The following is a 24783-nucleotide window of genomic DNA, read 5'->3' as shown; positions in this document are numbered from 1 at the left end:
CAAAGTCAAAATGTGAGTTTGGACAAAATATCTCAGCCAAAGCCTGAATTTAGGAAATTTATGAGCTTTGGTTAAATTGTGGTATCCTTTTAAACAGCTATTGTTTCACTGTCCAATTCTGCAAATCTGAATTTGTTCCTAAAATGGTACCCTCCTTGGGCTTCAGATCTAAGTATCCCGTAATTCTGAGCAACCATACTTGGAACACAGGACCTGGCCTACCTATAAGCTTTACCAGTTTCCTGGAGTGCTTCTAGCAACATAACTGGATATTCATCCTCCTGAGTAAGATCACCACAGCATGACATATCCTGTGGGACACAGTCCTAAAGCCACAGCTCTCCTCCATTTTCCATTTTGCTTCCATCCAGAAGATTTTCTGGCAGTAGGAGAGGTGGTCTGAACATGAAGCCCCAGCTTGGAAGGAGCAAGAACAAATCCCTTAGGAAGCATGAGCTGGGGTGGTGGATCAGCATTTGTCTTGAATAAATTGTGGTATTGAGGAGGTGGGTGGGGGTGAGGATAATAGGTAAAGAGTTTAAACTTTTTACTTGAACCAGAGTAGATCTTTTCAATGTGAGTACAAGGCACCTTATTGAGTAACTAGGAAAGATTATCCATTTTCAGAGGACAAGAGGTGTTCAAGCCACACACTGCATCTTCAGTGAACAATGAACCAACTTGTGGGACCATTACACTGCCAAATTCCCAAATACTTTCTTGTGCAGCTCAGTTCATGTAACAGGTCATTCAGCTGTATTTTAGTGAAATTCTGCCTAGACTTCTGGGCCTAGTGAAATAACATTGCTTAAGCTCTCACAGCACTGGGCAGAAGGAAAAAAATCCAGGCTGGACTATGTTATCAACTGTAATACTATAACACACATTTTTCTTCTTTGGCAGTTTCAACAGCATTTGAAATCTTGCTGTAAAGTCCAAGTAAATCAGAATATGAGACATTTGTTGAGAAGTTTTCTTCTAACATATATGTTTCTCAAAAAAAGTGCTGACTTGAAGCTCAATGAATTGAGAAAATTGGAAATTACACAGTGTAAAAGTACTGAGAATTGCTTTGGAGACCCGGGCAGGTTCAGGGAAATGTCAGTGTAACAACACAATAACTTTGCTGATGAAGGTCTACCATAACTGTTGATCTGTACCTCATCAGTGTTTTAAGAGCACTAATTTTCCCTGACCTAACTTCTGAATTGGAAATAAGGAAATTTTTTTTAGGAGGCCAGGCACCATCTTGCACCTTTGTTGTTATTTTGTTCCAGTGAGTTAAGTTTGGACATTGAGCAATCAAATTGCCACCACTCATGAGCTGCAATTTTCAGTTTTTAAAGGAAGATACACAAAATGGAAATTGGCAAACTTATGATTCCACTTTAGGGTGTCTGGTGAAAATATTTTGGATCAGTAACATATCTGAGAGAAAACTGGAGAATTGGCCAGACATCCTGTATGAAACATGCCAGAAAAGCCAGAGCAGCATCCACTCAAAATTCAAATGCTTTTAAAGCTTTAGAAATGTTTAATTAGAAGAGTATTCACTCTTTATGAAGTGTGACTTATAGAACAAGGTTATATAGGAAAGCTGAAACTACCCATTAATTGACAGCTCTGTCCTGGGGATTTTTTCCCCCTCAACATAAACATTTGTCTTGAACATTTTTTTTAAATTACAGTAGACTAGGAGTTTGCCAAATATTTAGTGGTTTTGTAAAGTTGTTTGGTATTCATGTCTACTACAGTTCTACAGAAAACAGTTTTAAGAGCCATTTCTTTCACCATATGGCAGGCAATCTAGAGAGGGGTGACAGATAACAAACTTTAAAAAGATGTGCTAAATTAAAATGTGATTTGGGTTGCTTTTATAACTACATAAAAAAGAGAAGCTTTTGCAAAGGCTGGTGTTATGTCCTGCCAATATTTATTAAAGTGATTTATTAGAATAGTGATTTTTCACATGTTCAGTCTATTCCAAAAAACAATGCTGCAATTTTTTTGGTTCTTGGGCATCTCACCTTCCTGAGAGTAGATTGGAGACTGACAACAAGCTCTCTCCTTCATCACCCTTGTTTACATCCTCACTGGCAGATCCTGGACAGCAAAACACCAGAGCTCCCATTCTTTTTGGTTTCCTTCCAAACACATCACACACAGATCAAGCGTCAGACCACATCTGGCCTTTGAAGAACGTGGGCAAGGGGAGAGAGTGTGAAAGAGGCCTGTCCTGCAATTTGCCTTGTGGTGCAGTCAGATGCGAACATAGATGAACACAGGTTTCTCTCTCCTTATTCAGGCAACGTAGGGGTTAGTCTCCAGCCCAGAGCTGCACTGACCCATCTTCTCTTTTAAACAAACAGGTGACTTGATCCACCTTGTTTGGGTCTGTAACCCACTGCTTTTGACTTGTAACTTCCAAGCCGGTCAGAGCTTGTTACAGCTACCAGTCAGCTACCGTCACATTGAAAAGAGCAGTCAAGATCCCATGCCAGGGACATGTTCCTCATCAGCTAGGATCAGCAGGCCAGGGTATGCTGCACTTCCACACCTGCACACTGTAAAGCTCTGGGAAACAGAGTTTGCTGCTGTCCTGTGATGGCTCTTTACTACCCTCTTCCTTTACTTAGAGCCAGAAAGTTGCATGGCAAGAGGCTCAGCTGGTAGGCTGTGGTACAATAATGTATACCACTTGAGTGTAAAAGTTAAAATTAGAAGCATTGAGGATAGAACTGAATTTACTTTAAACTCTAGCAGGGCTCTCAAATTAGCTATTCTGTAATCCCAGTTCAGTTTCAGGAATGCCTGCCTGGGAAATCCTGAAGAGCATCTAAGGACAGCTTTCAGTAACTGTGTAGAAGTTTGCCAGGAAAACATCGAGAGCAGACCCCAGAGACAGTGATCTCTCAGGAAAAAGTGTCAGCCCATAGGAAGCTATACAGCTCATTACTGTCAGTGCAGTTTTCAATCCCCTGAGGGCCTTGAAGGAAGGTTCTGTTAGGCTACTGCAAATAACCTCACTGGAGACTCTTAGACTCTTTATGAAGGGTCTTAGTCATAAATGAACCAACTAGTATTTGCTACCAGTATTTTAAAAATCAGGTGCTATGTTTTTCTGTACATGAGCTGTAAACTCTGTTATATGGGAAACACTCATAAGACTTTTATTGCAGGAATTAAGTGAGAACAGGTTACATTTATATTTACCAAGTGGTGATGATATGCAAAAGAAGCTTTTCTATTTACAGGTCTGGCATTTTGTTCTCATTGACTGGAAGGAACATGAAGAAAGGCAGGACAGACAGCAACATTTCCTCTACTGTCTCTACTCTACTACTGACCAACACTACTGACCAAAGAATCACTACTAACTGAGGAAACACTAGGTCACTTTCAGATCTTAAGTATTTATCCTTTTTTTAGTATCTAGTTGCTCTTTCAGGAACATTAGAGTGTGCATAGACAAGAACCTTTTCATTCAGTCTTTAACATTAGGCATTCACACTAGCTGAGAAAAAAAGGAAACCAACACTGATTTCCCTCCATGCCAAACAGCTGCTTTTTCTGCTCCCTCTGCATGTGACTTGATACACCATCAATCAGTTCTGCTGCATCCTCTCCTCTTGCCTCATTGCAAGAGCTGACATGATGCATGATGTCCTATCCTGGCTTGCAAAATTTAAAGGGTCAGTCAAGACCATCTGAGATCTCTGTGTCCAGTTCCCATACCCTACTAAAGAACTACCACATCTCTCTGATACAAACAGAATAATAATTTAAACAACATAATTTCACATTTTTAGGTAGTTAGGTTATGTATTATCTCTTGCACCAGCATAAGATTGCTGGGCTTTATGTCCAGCCAACTCCTTACCACATTGTTGTTTCAACCAAATGCTTTGGGATCTCAACAACTTGGTTCCACAGTGAAGATAAAGTATAGAAGTACTGGTGGATTAACTGCATCCTAGTGAAGCCACAAAAAGAGGGTTTTTATTAACAACTAAATGTGTTTTATCATTAGCTGACTGTCCTGGGTTGAGCTGGCAAAACGCCAACTGTCCAGGACAGAGTGAAAGGGTTCCTCCTCCCCACAACCAGCCAAGGGGAAAAGAAGAGGGAGAGAAGAAAGAAAACCCTCAAAGCAGGTTTATGCTGAAACTAACCACATGTATTTATACAAAGAGAAAACTAAGAGAGAACTACAATATAACACACACTTACACAAGCTATGCATATATAACAAGGAATAACTTCCCACTCCCCAGTTAATACAAAACCCATTACTCTAAATTCATAAGCACTCCAAAAGACACTCAGCAAGAAAGAGAAAGTATAACAACAAAATATTCCTACTTCCCTGAATGCAAACAAAATGCGAGGCAACAGAAGCAGGGCCTAGCATAGTAGAGGAGCTGCTAGATGTCTTCCTCTTAGTGCAGCCATGGTGGAACTGACCAAGCCACTCCCACACACTGGATTTTACACCCTTTGAGATGATGTAGTATGGTATGGAATACAATATTATTGGCTGGAAGAAGTCAGCTGTTAGCTAGCTCAGCCCAGCTTAAATCAGCTGACAATCCTAGGCCTAGCTGAACTTTAAAACCTAAATTTAGGCCCACCTGGCTAAACCCATAACACTGACTAATTGACAGTACTTTAAATGTTTAAATGTTTTGTACTACTCTATTCCAGGCTCTTAAAGCCTGGTGCAGCTCTTTATATCTGGTGCATAGTTCATAGTTTGTGAGAGACAATTCTTGAAGATACACAGCCAAACCTAGAGTCAGAAATCCTAACACCCACTTGAGCTTTACTTCCGTCCACAAAAAAAATAAATACTTGTTGTCTGTCAGATGCCCTTATTTGAGAGCACTTGTATCAGTATTTATGTTGGTGTGATTCCACATCCTTTACTAGAATAGGATCAGATATGCAGAAGCTTCCCTGCTGGAGATTTTCCAGTATCTGGAGCAGTGCACCATAAGTACTATAAATGTCAGCAGTGATACTAGCTGTATTATAAACACAGGGCAAAAGGAGTAGAAAGGGCAAAATTCAGTCATTTTAGGTCTCCATACCCCAATCATTGCACTTCTGCTAACAGGGACTATTACACTAAAATACGTAGGGGAAATAAAAGGAATAGTTGGCACCATCATGAACACATGTAAGGCCAAGAGAGCAACCTAATATGAATATAATCAGATTATTATAATGTATATTTAATTCAGGACTTGATGACAGGCATGTTTCTAGGAGTTTTTACCTAAGGAACAATGAAGCCTTATTTTGAATTCGTAAGGACTTGCAAGATTTTGGAGTGCAAGGCCCTTTGATATAGCTGAAGATTTCTCATTTTTTTGAGACCTGTAAATCAGGGCTCTTTTACTTCCTACATGATGACAAGCATTTTCTTCTCTTGCTAAAGATAGTGGAAGTTCAGGACATTCTTCAAGTCCACAGGGCTTTCAGCACCTATCAAGGGCAGTACCTCTGTTAGCACAAGCACAGTCTTATGTTATACTTTAAAAAACATATTCTGGGAGATATTTGATCAGAAAACTTACATATATGCCTAAAGTCAGAACCAGATGCAAAAGGATTCTTTTCGTTACCTATGAATTCTGAACCTGTATGTCCATTAGCATGTTAGAACTTAACCATCTCCCTAGTCTTACCACAGATCTACAAAAATGACAGTGAAATGCACTTTTTTCTTCCCCATAAACTCTATTTCAGGATTCATCTTAAAGTTGTAAGTATATTCATCCCTCCTTGAATAGAAGAAAAGAGGATCAGCATGAATTAGAGTATTTTGTCTACTGTCGTACTTATTACAGAACTTGTCACTTCCTTATTATAAATGTAGTTTGAGCAACAACATTCTGTCAGCGCTTTCTAAAATATCTGCAGATGTACCCTATTTCTCAGAAAAGACATGGCATTTACAAGGGAATCCTTGTATGTGTTTGTGCAGCAGTGCCAATACAACTCCAATCCTTGCAGTTCTGAAAATGTTTCATGTACTACTGAGACTGCAGTTAATGCTGCCCAAAGAGAGAAGTACATCAGACTTTTCATTCTTTCTATGCATAGCCAAAATTTTCCCTTTTCATGTACTTTCTCCCTTACATACTTTTAATACAATTTCCTCTTTCTCCCTTGTAACATCAGTGATGTAAATCAGTGTCCTAGGCCACATGGACCAGAGAGAATCACCATCATGCTGAATTCTTTCAATATTATTTCATGTTTTCAGATAACCAAAATTGTAAGAAATACAGGTGGATGATTTGTGACAACTGAATAATATGCTGACATACGAAAGGGACATACGAATATCTTCAGTCATCATCATTACTAGCACTGGGCAACTGGATAAATTTCAGAACCTGAATTCTCAGACGTTTTTTGTTAACAGTTCTAAACTACACATACCTGATGAGGGGACAGAACCAGATTTTGGCAGTTTTCTTCTGTTATTAAAAAAATCTCAGGTCTTATACTTTGCTTTTGCTATGACAAAATTAAAAAGCCAGTTCCAAGACTTTTATCCTGTAAGAGAAACATTACGCTTTTCCCAAGTTTTTCCTCTAATTACATTAACTACTGCCTTTAAAAAATAACTTTTGCACACTTCTAAGACAATGTCTAAGACATTAAACATGCATACCGCGTGTACTGCACTAATATAGGAGCTCACACCTAAAAGCAACCCCAAATGCCATCAACCAAAAATAGAGAGATTGATAAACTCTCTTATTTCTCAAATACATAGAAAATAAACCACTGTTCAGCAAGGTTGCAATTGCAACAGCTTTCTGAAAACCCTATCTCCCGAATCTAACTTAGGCTAGATGTTTTACCTATACTGTATTATTTACTATTAAAATGCCAGAGTTTTTTCATCTTCTCCTCCAGCCTTCCTTACCCCAGATTCTGTATTTTCAGAAATATAATATCTTCTATACACAGAACCTGAAGTGACACATCTGCCAATGAAGCTATTTCCAAACAAATATCTTAAGGACTTATTAGCTGCTGAGGCTTTCATTGTCAGTGGACTGTTCATTCTGGTAGGAAGTAGAGTTTAGCTTAGATAAGTCTATAAAAGTTTTCTCTTTCCTGCTTGCACAAGCAAACCTTGCTGTTTGGGGCAGTGTCAAGGTCTGGGTAACTGACACAAGTGCAGCAGATGGAGTTACCATTGCAATCTGTCCCCATGGTTATATACAGCTATCAGTATAATTTTTCAAGTAATAAAATTAAACATTTACTAGAAAGGGACAAAATAACAAAAAAACACATCCTATTTCAGACAGATGTGACTCCAACTTCCAAATAATTTGTAATAAACATGTAGAGATGCAGAATGCTTTTGCAGGTCCATTAGAAGGGAAGGAGGGAGGGAGGTATGAAGAGAAAGGGAGCTCAGCTGTGAGACATGCTCAGCACTCCTGGCTGAGCTTTTCTCAAATACTTCACGTTCCTTTTGGCAACAGTTTTTTGCCAAAAAAACAGGGAGAAATGGGGGATTTTCACATATATATTTTTCCCTATGTCAAAATATGTTGCTGTATGTATGTAAGTTAGAGGTTATCAGGCAAGTCTTGGCAAGGACATTGTATAAGGGCACCACACACTTTATATTTCATTCATAACTCTCCCATGCAACTGTCATACTATGTTTAGTTAGTCCAGAAAAACTGAAGAAAACTAATTGCAGCAATGACAGTACTGCCAGCCTTACTATTCCTGTGTATTGCAAAGTTCCCTCTCTCATCCACTATCAGGGAATGGGAATAGTTTTTTGCTTTCTGCAATTTTAATCTTACACGTCAAGAGGTGATGGTTGTGCTGCAGTCACCTACAACCTACATTTAAAGTGCCTGAGATGGGAGATTCTGGGTGTGCTGCTGAACCTGCCTTCTGCAGTTTTGAGGAGGGAGTTCTTGTAGTCTTCACTTTTGTCTATACGATGCAAGAATTTGTAGTACATTGGCTAAGAGAAAGGCTGTAAAGCCTAGGGGTGAATTTTGCTGAATTTAAAATTTAAATGTTTTGGCCCTTCTGAGGGCAAGATTAGGAACATGAAGCTGTCCATTTCTGTTGGTTAAAAAGAAATCCACTTGCACCACAGCTCCAAAATCTTCACAGTAGCAAAACAGCTTCCGTCCAAAACTTAATGAAATTAGAAGGCAAGTGTCCATGTGGACACCAGGGAAATAGCAGCTATTTGGCAACAGCTTTCTTGGCTGTTACTCCTCTAGATCATCCCTTAGCTTGCATTAGTTTTCCTTTATCCACATTAATCAATCACTAACTAACTAATTAGATGAGATTACCATCTCAAACAAAGTTTTAGATCATTACAAAAAAATCCTACTTGAGATGAGATTTGTTCCTTCTGTTTCAGGGATTGCAAACTTGGCTTGAAAATTTGGTATATAATTGATCTTGGAAAGGAATAAATCAGGTCCTGCACTGATGGGAACAATCCTGGTCTCCCGGGAAAGGAATGTATGAGACAGAAGTGGCCTTTTATTCATGGCTGTATTTCCCTTAGACAGGGTAGGAAAATACTAAATGAGAGATGTTAAGGCATAAATACAGATTTTGCAAGGCAAAAATAGAAAACAAATTTGATAAGAAAAAATATAATAAATGAATGGGAGTGATGAAAAGTGACTACAGACTAAAAAGAACAGATGAAGCCAAAACCTTGAAAAGTATCTAGATGTTATGGAAAACAAATTAATGAAATATCAAGAGGAAAAATAAATATAAAATTAGATGCCCTTGAGAACTGCAGGCGGGAGGAAGGAAAGCTATGAAGAGGGAGCTAGTCAGGAGCAAGTAACAAAGATCAGAAAGTGAAGCATGTATTTGAATTGGCACCAACAAGAGAAAATTACTTCAAATATGGCAAAAATATTTAATGCCCTGTAAAATACCAGCTTTATGCATATAACAGACTGACTGGTATGAAAATATTTTTATAGCTCCAGGCTTCACTTGACATTAAGAGTTCTTGGAAAGGTAGGCTAGAGCTCTGCTTTTACTACTCCAGGCCTTTTCTGAACATGCTAGGAAGTGTGCCTTGCTTTTTCTGAGCAGTCTCGTGTGGGTGTCTCACTTTGACCACCCTAGTAATTGTCTTCCACATCAACCTAGAGGACAGAAAAGGTACATAATCCTAGATGAGTATTCTGACCAAACACAGAATGTACCAGCCTGGTACAATTGCCTCAGTAAATTACAGCATTTGTGAATACATGATGAGATTTCCATATGCACCACAATCAAAACAAGAACCATGACTTAAGGAATAATCTCCAAAAGGGAACTCTTAGCTATTTCTATGCTGTCAAAAGTATTTTAAGACCACTTCATGACTCAGTTTCCTGTTCAATGTGTAATACTTAGCACACATAATTTATCCTTGTAAAACTCTAACTGTTAGAGTGACCCTATTGAAAATCATTCTTCACATTTAACAGATAAGAAACCATGTGGAGAGACCAATATGCAATTAGATAGTGAGAGGACTCAGTGTAAGGGATAAATATCAAAGTTCACTTCAGCCTTTAGCACAGGATATTGACTTGGGTTTTTATGTCTTCTCTTGGTTGAAAAACAGTCACCTTGACAAATATCTTAGAATACTTAGAATACTGCTAGAAGTCAGAAGTTTCAGTGGTTGTTTTTTGTTTGTTTGGGTTAGGTTTTTGGTTGTTTTGTTTCACTATGTTTTGTTTTGTTTTGTTTTAATACAGTTTTGAATACAATGCCTGCACTCTGCCACTGATTTGCTTGCTGCATTTGTTCAGTCACATTCCAGGGTAAGGCATGATGTCTGGTTACATGAGCTCCTTAGTGAACAGAACATAAAACACACAGGAAAGGGAAGTTTTCCAAAACTTCACAGAAGCATATAATATTTTATATTTTCCTGATGAGTGAGCCATTATCCAGCTTTGCTCTGAGTTATAGAACAGCAAGTTTTCTCAAGGCAGGCCTGAAAGATGAGGGCACCGACCTGCAGATATGCTCTTGATAACTGTGAATCACTCTGAGAAACAGCTTGGGTTTGCTTTTTTTTTCCTTTTGGAACTCCCTGACCCGTGATTCACAGAACTGATATATATGTAGTTAGTCATGGTTTTGTAGAGATGGGCTTTCACCTATAACACTGGAAGCTATCCTTGATTTACAAGCAAATTTGCGAATAAAATGCCACCTAAAATGACCCAAGTACAAAAAGTCTTATTGTGTTGTTGTCACCACACATACACAGGGCTGCAAAGCAAGGGTCCTATCTCACTTTTGACACTACACCTAAAACTGTCTAACAGGATCTGCAGAAGTGATCAGAACCTGCCAGACAGGTTTTACTATGCTGTAGGCACTGACATTCTGATAAGTGCAGCACTTAAGCTAGATAGTGACATCATATAGCGTTAATACTCCAGAAAAACAATTTTAAAAAGTGCATACTCCCAGAAAATTAGCTCCCTGGTTTCTGCTCCATTCATCCCCCTTTGTGTTATCATGGTACTCATCATAAGAGCACAGCACCCAAAAACCATGAACATCTTGACATTCTAAGCCACAGTGCATTCTATTTCCCATCTATAAATGCTTCATATAAAGTCGATTTTTTGTTATTGTTTTGTGGACACCCCATGGTTCAGGCAACTCTTTCTAAATGTGGAAATGCAAGCAGGAAAAACAGCAGTTCCCTGGGAGCCTTACTGATGCATACTGCTGATCAACAAAATGTAAAACAAGTTCCTGATCATTTGCCAGGGTCACATCTGGGTGAAGAGAAAGCAAAGATCACAGAAAGAGATTTTCCCTTGTTCCTATTACCTGAATGGATTATGACATGTGTTTTACATTGGGTAGGCAAACTGATTCACATAAAATAAAGGCTTAAATGTAGTCTATTTCTTAAGCCACGCTTTCCTAAGGTTTGTACAGATTCAGAGAGGTATGTCTTGCTTTCCTTTTCAAGCCTTCCTGCTTGCTGTCTGGGCTTATCATAATATTTTCCTAGGGGGCTGTGTAGAGGACAGTTTCACTATTTTTAGCTGTTTCTGCCTCTCTCTAAGTATCATGAGATATACTTATGAGCAAAGAAGCCCACGAGTTCTGTGACCTTACAGGTTAGCGAAGAACAATGAGAAAAGAGTGTATAAATATTAAAAAAAGATTAAACCAAATCAGGAAAGGTTCATATCAATAAAACATCTTTTTGTTACTTGCTTAACATTAATTTAGATGTATGTAAAGAGATATATAGTCTTCCTAAAGAATTGCATTTCAGTTTGGGAGCACTATATCTGTTTGTAGGTAACTGGCTCCAAATCTATTGAGTTTGTTAGGCATAGTACCAGAGGGCTTAATATGGAGCCAGTAACCTCAGGCCAACTCACTGCCACATTTTCCATGGCAAAAGTCATTAACGTATCAGGAACTCTGACAATTCTTCTGGCAGCCTCAGCTGCCTCAACTGCTGCTATAATACAAGCTGCCCAACAAATAAGATGATCTCTGTAGTTATTTCTTTGTGACTAACACTTAAGTGCCAAGAACAGGTAACCTGCGCCAATGGAGTAAGGATGACTCCATATGCACCCAGACATCCTTGCATGGAACCACAACAGGGCTTACAAAACCGTTCTTTGTGTTCATACTTGAGCTTTGTTTTCTTTTTGGAACTTATGTCACTTTTATTAAGTTGTCCAATAAAATTTAATGGGATTGGAGTTCCATGCTGTGGTGAAGAGTTTACAATGTACAAATACTGGCATTGAGAGAAAAATATGACAAACGTATTGAAATATTTAAACATTTTACTGATGTAGTCACTTTCATTCAAGAATTTCAAGAACACATTCTGATCATTAATCACTGCTCCCAGATGCCATTACTGAACTAAATGTAGATGAGACATAGCAAAGATGTTAATTGACTTGTTTGAACTCATTTGGGATCTAATCCAAATATTCTGTTCAAATGCAGGACTATTGCTATTGCAGTTGCTGTTGCCTTAACAGGAGGGTCCAGAAAATTGACTACAGCTCTGAAAAAAAAATCAAGGACTCCATACCCACAGTCTGCACTGGTCAGCATACCTGGCTTGATATCTGAAAGAACAATGTCATTTAGGTCTTCACTGAAAAACAGCTTAAAAGTCTCCACTGTGTGATTTTACGTTTTTCATGGATTTGCCATATGCACATGCACACTTTTTTGTATTTTCTTTGTTTCTTCTGTTTTCATGAATTTCATATATCATTCTGGTAGCAATTCCTCTATCAGTAATTTTGATAAAGGAAAAAGGAGTTGGCACGTACCTGCGAGGACACAGTTCAGCTTGGAGTCCCACTAATGGTGCAGACTGAAACAAAGAGATTTTACCTGTCTCTAAGCCTGAGTTAAGTCTGCATCTCCAGTAGCTAGGGACACCAACCTTTCTGTATCCAATCTGATACAGCATCACTGATGGGACATAAAATCTGCAAGTCATTTTGACCACAATCCTCCAGAGCTGTACTTGAGAAAAACAGCAAGTTAGTTGTGGTAAGATGCCATTTGTTGAGGCAGGATAAAGGTCAGTTCTTGTAGGTTGCTGACAGGGATGCAACAAAGGTAGTAACTGACAGATCCAGGGATATGGCTGAAGTTCTTCAGATGCACGTGGACCTCCCTGCATGGACCTCAAACCTTGTGGAGAGACCCTCCTTTACGCTCACATTCCTGATATTTTTTTACCCTTATGTATAAAAAGCATTTCTGTGAAGTTTCTTGGTAGCCCTCAATCAATTGGTTTGCTTTACTCTCAGACATGTTTGTGGCAAACCTGTTATGGTGCAAGAAGATAGAGTTCCAAGGAGCACTGCTACAGCAGATAAAGCCCACAGATCACAAACTGATGTGAGTTCTTTCTGTGTGAAAGCTCTGCTCCCCAGAAGAAGCACACATTTTTCACACAGATGCTGTGTATTTTGATCTCCATCCTATACAAATTCACTATACAAAGGCAAGATATCATGTACATGATCCCTTTTTATATAGATCATTTTGCTTGGAAAAAAACCCAACACAGTCTGAAATGGGGATTTTTTAATTTTTTTTTTAATCTTCTCTTCCATTTCTCAGTGACATCCTCTAGAATGAGGAAAAGAGTCTGAGGAGGTCAAGACTTTATACTAATCTGTCATACAGGCTGTAAAGCATGTAAATGTTCCACAGGACTCCTTCATAAGCTGTTAATTCCAATAATGTCACTGTCTAACTTCTGTACACAACTTAGAGATTGACAACAGAGAAAACCCATGGGAAACTCACATCAGAAGAATGGCTGCTGGTACAGCAATACTTCTTTCAAAACAGAAGAAGAAGCCAATAGGCTGACTGGATCTCTTCCTAAGACAAGTTTATTATTTTAAACTGCTTTTGAGAACTACCCTGCATTTTAGTTGGTAAAAATAGCAAATTCTGCAAAGACATAACATAAGAATTACAATAAATAACCCTTTTAGAATCATTGGTCTTATTGTTTCTTCACAAGTCTAAAACCTGAGGAGAAATTTGCTTAGGGCTATGTTATCATTCACACTAACACTCAAGGCATTAACAAAATAACTATGTTTGTGTGTTCATAAGTGATTTAGCCTTGGTCTGAGAAAGCAACTCTCAACTGTGAGAGTTTCAGGAAAAGGTGGTTAAGAAATTGCTGCCAAAGACTCACATATAACAAATGTCCCTCTGTGTTAAAAATGTATTTAGTAATAGCAAGACCTTTCTTGTTTGGAAACTGTAATTTTCATCTAGCTCTCAGTTCCTAAGAGATTATTACAGATGATCTTTGGCCCACTCAATGGGACTCATGATATGTTCTTGTGCCATCAGAAAGAGGCCTCTATAGTAAATGCTGTACCTTGAAGTGAACTTCACAAGCAAACTGGGGTCTCTTCAAAGTGCAAGGAAAGCACTGCTGCAGTTTTTCACAGTCCCTTACACTGAACCTCACATAAATATCACTGCATCCAAAAGAATCCTGTAAGAGAGGTCATAAATCTCATTTGTACTGTGCATTAACAATTGCTGTGCATGGTAAATGAGTTAGGTGATGAGAATCCTGCAATGAGTAGTCTGCAGCTAAGTTTTTTTGCCAATCAGATAATGTCCTCCTGGCTCCAACACTGGAACACAAGTCCTTCTCAAACCTTGTCAAGGCTTTTATGCAGCAGAGGGATTAGGAGTCAAGAACAAAAAAGGATTTTACAAATTGAAAGAAATGCTCGGTAGAAAACATATCTGATGTGCCTCCTTTTTGTTGAGAATCCAAATTAACCTCTTTTGAATGCAAGTGCCATGCCATTTCTGCAAGCCAAGAAAGAGATGGATTATGGACATAGGTGAGTAAAGGAAAGACTAACAGATGTACTGCTGTGCAGGTTACACATGCAAGAGCAAGGCATGTTGTTCCTGCCTTTTAACACAAGGAACAAATGCAGCTCCTACTTCTGCTTCATTAACAGAAGATAATGGGTGTTGTTTTCCATAGATTGTTTTGGTGTCTAGACAAGACACCCATACAGAGCTACAATGATATTATTTTCTTTGATACTTCTTCATCTTAGATATTGTATAGCTTTGTGGCTGATGTAATGGAAGAATCACAGAACAGGCAAACATGGACAGCTCCACCAGGCTGTAAGGCACAGAGTCCAGGTCTACAGTAGAGTTGAGTATTGTGGCCCATGACCAGTCAGAAGCCAAGAACAAGGGAATCAGAGATAAGTGGGGTTTAGCATAGGGCAAACTCCTTATGTTTTGTCCTCCCTAGTCAGGACAAAGACAGTTGTCATACTGAAGTGCTGGGGTCATCCTATGAGGTGGGAATGCCTGGCACAAGGTCATGCTTGTTGAGCAGGACCTATAACAGAGACGTAAAGAAGAATTAAAAATGGAAAAGAGAAAAACTGACCAGACTTAGGATTCATTGCTTTACCTTACTGTCTTCTGCATTTGCCACTACAAAACTCTGCCAGCTAGACACTGGGATGAGAAGTAGGAGGGATATGGCTGTCTGCAGCCAGCTGCACTGGTAAGTGCGATACTCTGTCTCCAAAACCATCCTGTAGTCTATACCCCTGCATCAACTTTCTCCTTCAGGCAGAGAACACAGACAATTTACTTGATTCCTAAGAACTATGAGGCATGTGAGAATCCAGGTCCCAATCTTTTGATGATGTTTAGGCAATATGAAGAAGCCTTAAAGTGAATTTAACTGACATTGATTCTCTGTGGCCCTTCACTCTTCCAGAGGAGAATAAAATTCCCCTACATAAACTAGGGTCCTATAGTGGCTCTGAATTGTTTCTGGAGTACTGATTTTTGAAATCTTCTCAGGAGAGGAAGATAGGTCCATGATCGCTACTGACAGGACCAAGGACAAAACAGACTGGACAAACCAGTGCCCAGCAAGGCAGTGGATGAAATTAGCTTTTCCTCCTACATCACACATCAAAGGCAAAAGGCAAATCTCTGAATGTATCAGCTGAAAGAAGGATGAGTTTTAGGTTTCTATTATAAACAGTAAAAATATTCACAATATGTGTAAAGGAAAGTTACAATTGCACATGGTTGCACACATCACATGAAAAACTTTAGACAAATGTACTTCTTATTCAGAAGTGAAGCATCAGTAACAAACAACAGAAGGCAGCTGATATTTGTATCCATGCTTCAAATACGAATTGTCAAATTAATACCTTGTGAGCTTTCTTGCCTCTTTCCCACCTCTTATCTCAAAGCAGCAATGCATTGTCAACTTAATGTCAATGTTGCTTACATTGAAGAATTTGAACAAAGAAAGAAAAAGTATTTTTAAGGTAAAAATCAATAAAAATAGGTACTTTTCAGTAAAAAAACCCAGGAGCTTTGAACTTTGCAAATACTTGTTCTATCAGTTGCTGCCTGGGAGGATTACACTATGATGAAATCACTTTTATCACAGCTTGAATGAAGTGAATATAGGTCTAGAAGTTTCATAGTAGTTGCTAGTTTTACCAATACAGTACAAAAGTGGTGCACTGAAGTGCTGCCAGAGCTATAGCCTTTTGTATCAACAATTCATATTAAAAGGACCTTGAAACATCCATTTTATCATTGTATCTCTGACACCCTTAAAGCCAGGCAAAGAAAAAGTGACGGTGAGCTCACTCCTAGGCTAAGTGAATTGGATTATTAGCCTCTCTGACTGCCAAAATCCCCAAACAGTTCTTTGACTGAAAGGCAACAAATTATGTAGCAGGGATCCTGGCTTGGAATCTAATTTTCCTCCTGGAATTACACGATATTGAAAGAAAGAAATACAAAAAGAAATTAATAGGCAAGATTTTTCACAATTGCCCACAATACCAGTGGTTGATTAGACACTACTCAGTAAGTCTGGGATCCAAAGGAAATCACAAACCCCTCCACAGTCAATCAAGTGGGAGAGGCCATTTATACTCAGGCAAAACCTGAGAAGGTTCAGTGCCCTTCTGTTAAGCAAGAAAACTGAAGAAACCATCAGGATTTGGAGATGGGTTCAACTCTAGGTGTGTAAAGAGGAAAACAGAAAGAAGGAGACAAACAGCATGGGAAAGCATCAGCTTTTTGGTCGCAGCTTGCCAGAAAGACAGGTGTGGGGCTACAGGCCAAGTAACTGCTTTTGTTCAAATATGCTCAGACGAACATGATTTTTGTACAACCTTTATTCATAAGAAGGACTGCTTTAAAAGAGTACTTCATCATCATCAGGTTGTCTTTTTTTCCAGGTGAAAATAACACATAGGAACTCTTTATTGCCTATTTGCTGGCATTTGAAAAGGGATGTCAACTTTCCTTACAAAAGGAAATAATTTTGTTAATTCTCATTCTCCCTACAGGAAGCTAATTGTAATATGATTAGCTATTTGATTATATGACTATATTAAACAAGGAATAAAAGTTCAGATAACTAGCACGCTAATGTATTACAGTCTGTATTGAACACAGAAAATTAACCAGCCTCCTCAAAAACGTTCAGATTATAACCAGAGCAAGGCTGCTGAGCTCCGCCCCAAAGCAGCTTGCAAAGAATAGCGATATTGACAAAAGACAGTAAAAGCTGTTAACAAACATACCAAATGCCACCTAATTATGAATGTCCCAGGAGGAAATAAAGTGAGAACATAAGAACAAACCAAAGTCAGCTAGTAGATTTGACTGGAATACAAGCGAAAGGCATCACATCACATGACTACAAGTCACAGTGAAAGTGCCATACATGTCACACAAAACAAGTATTTGTGACTGAGTATGGGGACAGATTAAAAACCTCATTCAGTAACCAGCCAGATGGAGCTTTGACCTGAAAATTACTGAGACCCAGTAGAGGACCCTTAGTTTCATTTTTGCTATCCCTTTCTGGATCAGGAACTGTGAATTGCTAACCAAGAGAAAGACCTTTGGTTACTTGGAATACAGTGTAATTATTCATAGCATAGCTTTCTTAGATGTTTGGAAAGTTCATCCTGTATCATTAAGAAACTGGGAATGCTTTAATTCCTACAGTGGTATCTCTACTATAAAAGTGGCCAACCGCATAAAAGTGGCCAACCCCTCATCCCTAACATGGTGCCAAAAGATAATGATAAAGGAAAGGCAGTTGTGACCAATTTTTGTGAAATAGTTATTTATAATGTGGAAGTAAAATGATGTAAACAGATTTCCCTACCACTTCTTTTTTTTTCACAGTGCTTTGAGATGTTGCATCTTTCAAGTTTTCTATACTGTGCAATGGAGATCATTTGGGTTGGATTGTTTTTTGCTTATCCTGTTTCCATGTTCCCCAATGATAACAGACAGGTGGGTCTTCTAATGCAGGATCAATGGACTCCCCTCTACCATAACACTTGAAACAGGTATAATTTCTTTCTGATGTTGACCCTTCCTCATTTTTTCTGTTAACAAAAGGCATATCCTGTTATGACTATGTTCTACTTATTCCTCTGCATTTGAACTTTCCCTAAACCTTCCTTTCTAGGGAAATTTTTAAAAGTGTGTGTGGCAGGTTCTTTAATTCATTTTTAGCTGTAGCACAATATTGTATTTGGCTGCCTGATTAAGACTAACATTTACATGACATTTAGGGCATACTATTTTCTAGACTGTCTGTCATGAGTTGATGGACAGCAAAAGAGCCTGGATGTGAAGTCTTGTATATATATCTGGAAGAAGGGAGCGGGGACTGCTTGGATTGGAGGGGGGGGGAAATCTGGGTCTTGGACAACCCTATTCTCCTGTGTGCAAATGTGGGGGGAAAAACATCTGAATGGAATTCGTGTTACCATCTTACACCCATATCCTTTATCACTTTAGAAAAACACATCTTTCTTAAAAACTTTGGAGTATCTTTTACCATGTATAGACTAAACCAATATATTTAAAAACTATGACTTGGAATTTCACGCTGAGTTTAAGGTATTTAAATCTCAACAAAATGTGTATTTGGCAGCCTCTTCCCTTTGCAAATTTCAGTTTTCATTCACTTACTACCTGAACACTACAACAAATCAAATAAAAATTATTCCCTATAAACAAATAATTTCAGTCTCAAATTCTTCACATTGTTTTAATGGCTTGGTGTATTTGATAGATGCTAATGTTAGGATAAAAGATAAGAATTTATTTAAACACTAGACTCGATGTGCAGTCTGATTTTCCCATGAGAACTGCAAAACTGCTTCTGAAACGACTGCAGGAAGCTCTACCCCTTTGTCAAAGGATACTGTCTGGTATTCATTTTAGAAAGAGAAACAAAGGGACAGAAGAAAGAAGAGGAGAAATGGACTTGCACTTTATCTTGATCCTTGTAACAGACATACACCACTTTGTGCCAAATAGATAAACTTGATTTAAAAGCAAAAGCTGCCCTTTGATTTTGATCTCTGTGATGAGTTAAGTTCTTAGTCCATCAGCTAGCTAGTCAACAGGCAAGAGAAGCTGATCTGAAGATGAGCATGGACACTCCTTACCTCTCTGGCTTTGCTCATGTACTCAACCAGAGCAAGAGCAGAGAAAGGGCAGGTTACACAAGGCAGCTTTACAGGATGGATCTTTTGAGACTTCAAACTAACCATGCTCTGTGCCAGATGGACAAGACAGCAGTAGCAAACAAGGTGTACCTAGCAGCTTATCTTCTCCTCCACTTCCAAAACATCCCCATTGTGCTTTTCACCCAGATACACTCTCTTTCAGATGGCAATTTATCCCCAGCCATTGTGCTCAGAAAACTTTCCTACTTGCCACACTAGAGCATTTTTCAACACATCTTCAGCCATTTTGTCATTATGCAGAGGACAGGGAAGAACATGTAGATGTACAAAATAAGATGCATTCTTGCTGAAATCACAACAAACCTAACTCTGCTGTTTTATGTTCATTCAAATCTTCTATTTGAAAATTGAAAATTACAGATATGACTTGCACATATAAACATGTCAACCCAAGGCAGCATGGACCCTTTCCATCTGATAGTTTGATTCTTTACATGTGTGCATAGTTCCAAATTAAAAACAAACAAAAACCAAAAAACAATTTTCAAAACTAGTGACTCAAACAATGAAAAATTAGGAAATGTGAAAGGCAAGTTGGTCTAATACTGCATGTGCATGATGCTTATTTATGTGATGCTATTTTTCCTGGGATCATTACAGATTCTTTACCGTATCTCCTCAATCTTCCTGCCTTCTGCCTCATCTTTCCCAATAAGACTTCTTCCCATGCTTTTCTCTTGCCTTCTTTGGGGTTTTTCAGGCTTGCCCTTTTCATTGTGTCTAGATAGTCTCTCCTTAGTCTGAGCAACTTAGAGAGCTGCTCTAATGCCACTGTGGGGCACTACTGGTTTGGGTACTGGTGTGGTGCTGTTAGGGCTACAGGTCCTGTCTCTGCATCTGACTTAGCAAATTGTGTTCAACGGATGTGCACACTGGCTCCCCTGTGTTCCTGAACCTTTTCCAGACTCAGAGATCTTCCTCACAGGAAATAGAAGTTTTACTCATTTTTGGCTATGATTTGTGGCAATGCAGATCTGTGATGCTGGACCACAGGAAAGGGGAAATATTTTCTAAGCACCAGGAGTTTCTTTCCACAGTCATGCGGAATTGTTTGAGCCAAGGGTGCAAAAAATGCTTTGTATTATTGATCTGTTTATACCTGTGAAACAATTTTGTTTGATAAATTTCTTGTCTAATACTTAGTTTGTCCTAAAAAATGAACTGCAGGAAAAGGTTCCCCCTCTCCCACAGTTTGATGCACCTGGCTAATGCTTTGACACATCTATTTTGGAAGTAGATTTTAGTGAAGGGTGCAATACACAATCATGTGTGCCACCAAATATTGACAGGGAAAAATACCAGGCTCTGCAAACACAGCTTTATCCTGTGATATGTTGCAAGATACAAAGTCTCTGCTTGCAAAGAAAACTTAAACATGGATTTTCTTTTTTTTTTGTCAGAGCTGGATGCAGGAGTTACACATGACATTACCATCTCTTATGCTGGTAAGAGCCATCTGTAAACAGGTGCCCATATGAGCCCTGTTTTCAGCTTTCTGTTTTCCTTAGACAGAGTTTACAGCTGTGTGATAGCTTTATATTAAAAAGGAACCATTATTTTATATGCATCCTTTGTTTAGCCCTTGTCACCTTCTGCACTGCTATTCTTGCTATGCTGCATCAGTCCTTACACTAAAATATGAGCTTTCTATGGAAGTGCATTTCTTTTTTCAACTTTGCACTGCATTAACTGCCTTTGGAACACCTTCATGATATAAACTACATGCATAATAACACAAATGGAAAAAAGGTTAAAATCATATGAGTCATAATCCAAAGTTTAAAAACCCCCTCAAGATATGCCATAATGAAGATTGCCCAAGTGGCATCAACATGCACCTGAATGAGGCTGATAATCATTTTCCAAAATGTCTCAGAACGAATCACTGAGAGAAAAGGAAAGAAACACTTGGAACTCACAGGTCCAGAGCAACATTCAGGAGAAGAACATTGTTTAGGCAGACTGTTTGATCCCTTAGGGCTTGTTTCCATTTCATTTCTTTTTGCACCTCCTCCTCATGGCTTTCCTCTTATCCTAATGCTTCAAATCTTTGTTCCAGAGAATGAAAGACTCTAGAGATTCCTGATGGACTTATGAAAAAAAGATAAACAATAGATAAAAACAATGCATTTATCCCTAATCTTGTTCTTGGAAACATCTGTACCATTTAATCTGAAACATTAAAACAAAAAATTCAGGCTAAGACCAACATGGAAAACATCAGCATAAACAGTTCAAATTTGGCAAAGTAAATTCAAATTAAATAGATCCTTATAAAAAGAATTCTTAGAAGACCTTGAATTTAAGAAGGGGGCATTTAACAGTTTTACATGTGAAAAAGACCATATTAAAACCCCCCAGAATAATAACTATAGCACCACAGAAACGTGTTATGAACATTTTGTGAATGGTATGGTCTTTCTAAGCTCAATTCAGGCACAAGTAAGAAATAAAAGATTGCACAAACTTAGAAAAAAACAGATTAGTAATGACAAAATAAAGACAAATCTGATGAAAATCTCAGAACTCCAAAACCAACCATTACTTAAAAAAGCTAAGGAATTTAGGGACTGAGTCAGTTTTTAATTGCTGGCAGTAATCTGCATGAGTGAGAATTTAAGTCTAGAAGAAAATAATGCCACAAATTGGCAACACATTAGCTGCATTTGTTGGCTTAGAAACCACCAAAAATATACAAGTAGGACTCTCCAGCTCAAATGTTATTTCCATCTTAAGAGATGACCATGCAACAGCAAAATCTATCAGATACTCAGATGGCGAAAAATCTTCTCAAGCAAATCACTTAGAAATGCATTAGGTATAAAGTGGAATGTATTTGCAACAAATTCCAGTATCTGTCAGATCTAAATGTCACCTAGAAGATAAATACATTCAGAGCAGACAGAATTATGAGACTAGAAGAAAGAAGTCTACTGGGTGTCCTGGGAGACACAGAGAATGGTGACACACTTTAGGAAAACCCCAGTGTTACAGAAATATTGCAGAAACAACTCTATCTTGTTTCTAATACAGCCTCTGTTCTGGTACCCAGAACAGAGACTAAGCAGCGTGACAATGTAGTCAAGTAACAGCACTGGGGAATTAAACCAATGGGGAGATGCTCTTTCTTCTCAGGACTGTAACACTCACTGCATATTGAGTGTGGTGAGTGCGTTGCCTCAGAAATTTGATTTCTTCCCCTATAGTTGCACGTAGGAAGCTATCAGATAATTACACTGTTACAGAGGGAGTCAACAGCAATAAAAATTATGCAGGATCTGTGTACTGTCTGGCTACCCTAGAGCAGCAAAAATTCACTGACACACTACTCTCAAGAAAACAGTGAATCCCCGAATCCTATCCTTGAAAAGTACAGCCGAGCCATTTTAATCAAGACACTATGATTTCTCTCACTACATCTAAAGCAGATACATCAAAAACAGAACAGTCTCACCTGAAGACAAGTAAGTAGCCATTGGCACCAGTTTAAGTAATGCATAGGAACAATTCTTATAAGTGTTACATGATCAGCACTTGGCCAACATGAAATGCCAGACAGTGTGGAGAGAGGTCCCTGAAAAATCACAGCACTGACCTGCTAAATGATACCAGAGCATAAGATATGTCTTGTGAAAATATGAGTGAATCCTGTGGTAAAGCATGAAGCTCAAATGAACTCCATGTCTGTCATAAAATTTGAAGAGCTGTTGCCTTAGGTCAGAAAAGGAAGGAAATGTTTGCATTTTCCGACAATGAAATGAAAGTGCCTTCTTCTTCCATGTGCCAAACACTCCTATATATATCTGCTTCCTGCCTGGATGAACAAACCATAGAATCTAAATCAGGGGAAATATGGCTCCTGCTATAAGCCTCACAATAAATACGTATGCATAGACTCTTAAACCTGCTAGGTAGCAATTCCTGGTATTCTTCAGTATTGATTAAATTTTGCTGTTTCCACACACTATTTGACCAGGAAATGAATTTAAAACAAGGAGGGTAAATTCATCTTCCTGTGTAAACTGTGTTGGCACACCCAGGCCAGTCTGTCCAGCTCTCAGAGATAAATACTTAATCTTCCAGAATAGGATCTGTAAGTAGATTCCCTGTTGAAGGAGGGGAGAACCAACCTTCCCATGTATTCAACAAATGTCAATCTCTCTGTCAGAGCATGGAAGTCCTGCAGATCCAGTGGTGTATACTTCTTTCAAATGGGTTCTTGAAAGTCTGTTTTTATCATAAGTCTCTGGCAGTGCAACTTGGAAAATACAAATCAAATTTCCTCTTACTTAATTCATTATAAAAGCAAAAAGCAAAGCCATTGTAAAGTCCAACAGAAAGTATTCTTAATTCCTGTCAAGTGACAGGCTATCCCATCACCTTATCAAATGTGTGAAGTTTCTTATGAAATTACTTTTCATCTTCACAGAAAAGTAAAAACGTCCTAAAGTTATTACTCCTTTAATCACAGTACTTGATTTGCAATAAGGTCATATAGAAGCGTCTTTGTTACAATTCCTGGAGAACCACATGGCTCTGTAGCAGAGACTGAAACAGTGTTAGTGTCTGTTTTCACTTATCCCATTCTTAAATTCCTTTTTACTTAAGCTGCTCCTGGCTTTCTTGGCATAAAACTTCCTACTTACAGTGCCCATCAGTGTTTTCAGCCAAACACTGAAGGTGGGGTACAGCTTGCATGCTTGGCATCTACATAAATTTTCTACAGAAAAAAGCAAAATTTAGCAAGTAACTTGAGGTCCAACTTTTGGTTTTGATCTCATGTAAGACCAGACATCAGTCACTTTGTATGTATGAAAAATTACTCTTGTACTAAAAGGTAAGCATAGTCTCAAGGAATTGCTGCTTGACATATGTCCTTTTTTTCCAATATGACTTTATATGGCACATTTATATCACATTGCCTTTAATTTTCCCTCCCCTCAGACCTCACAAAACAAAAATGCACATGGAAATTACCCAGGCAACAAAAACAATGAATCCAACTTCATATGATTTATACACAAACCAGAGAACAGTACATGAGGTTGGATACCTCTGTTTGCCTGGAAATGTGATGGTTACATGCCTCTATAATCCTTACAGAAAAAAGAGGTTTAGATACAAAAAACAGGGTACAGGAGAATACAGTGTCATGATACCATTGTGTCAGTTGTAATACCCTCCTTACTATATAATGAGTGTCTACAGGGAGACCAAGTAATTTTTTTTGTCAATACTAGAGATGCTAAATTGAATACCATCATGAATATTACTCTTGGTATCTGTTTATTTTCAGACTGTGAACGTAGGAATACTGGACTGCTTCTCTGGAGTCTGTGAAAGGTGAAAAGGAAACTTATATAGACAGTGTAGACTACAACAAAAGCTCCATACAAAAATCATTAAAAAAATCAGTGTTGAAAGCAATTTTTGCAAGAAGGCTCTTCACACAGCACAAAATGAACAGTTTACATTCTTACTGAGATAAAAGAATCCTAATACTTTATTTGTAAAATAAAGCCATGCCTTTCTATCCTAAAATTGACATTTTCTGTTTCACTGTTTTAAAAAGAACAAACTAGATTAGACCAAATGTAATTTGCACTTAGTT

Source organism: Pithys albifrons, chromosome 1 (genome assembly GCF_047495875.1).
Source record: "Pithys albifrons albifrons isolate INPA30051 chromosome 1, PitAlb_v1, whole genome shotgun sequence".
In the NCBI taxonomy this organism is placed as follows: Eukaryota; Metazoa; Chordata; class Aves; order Passeriformes; family Thamnophilidae; genus Pithys; species Pithys albifrons.
This window is presented reverse-complemented; position numbering follows the sequence as displayed.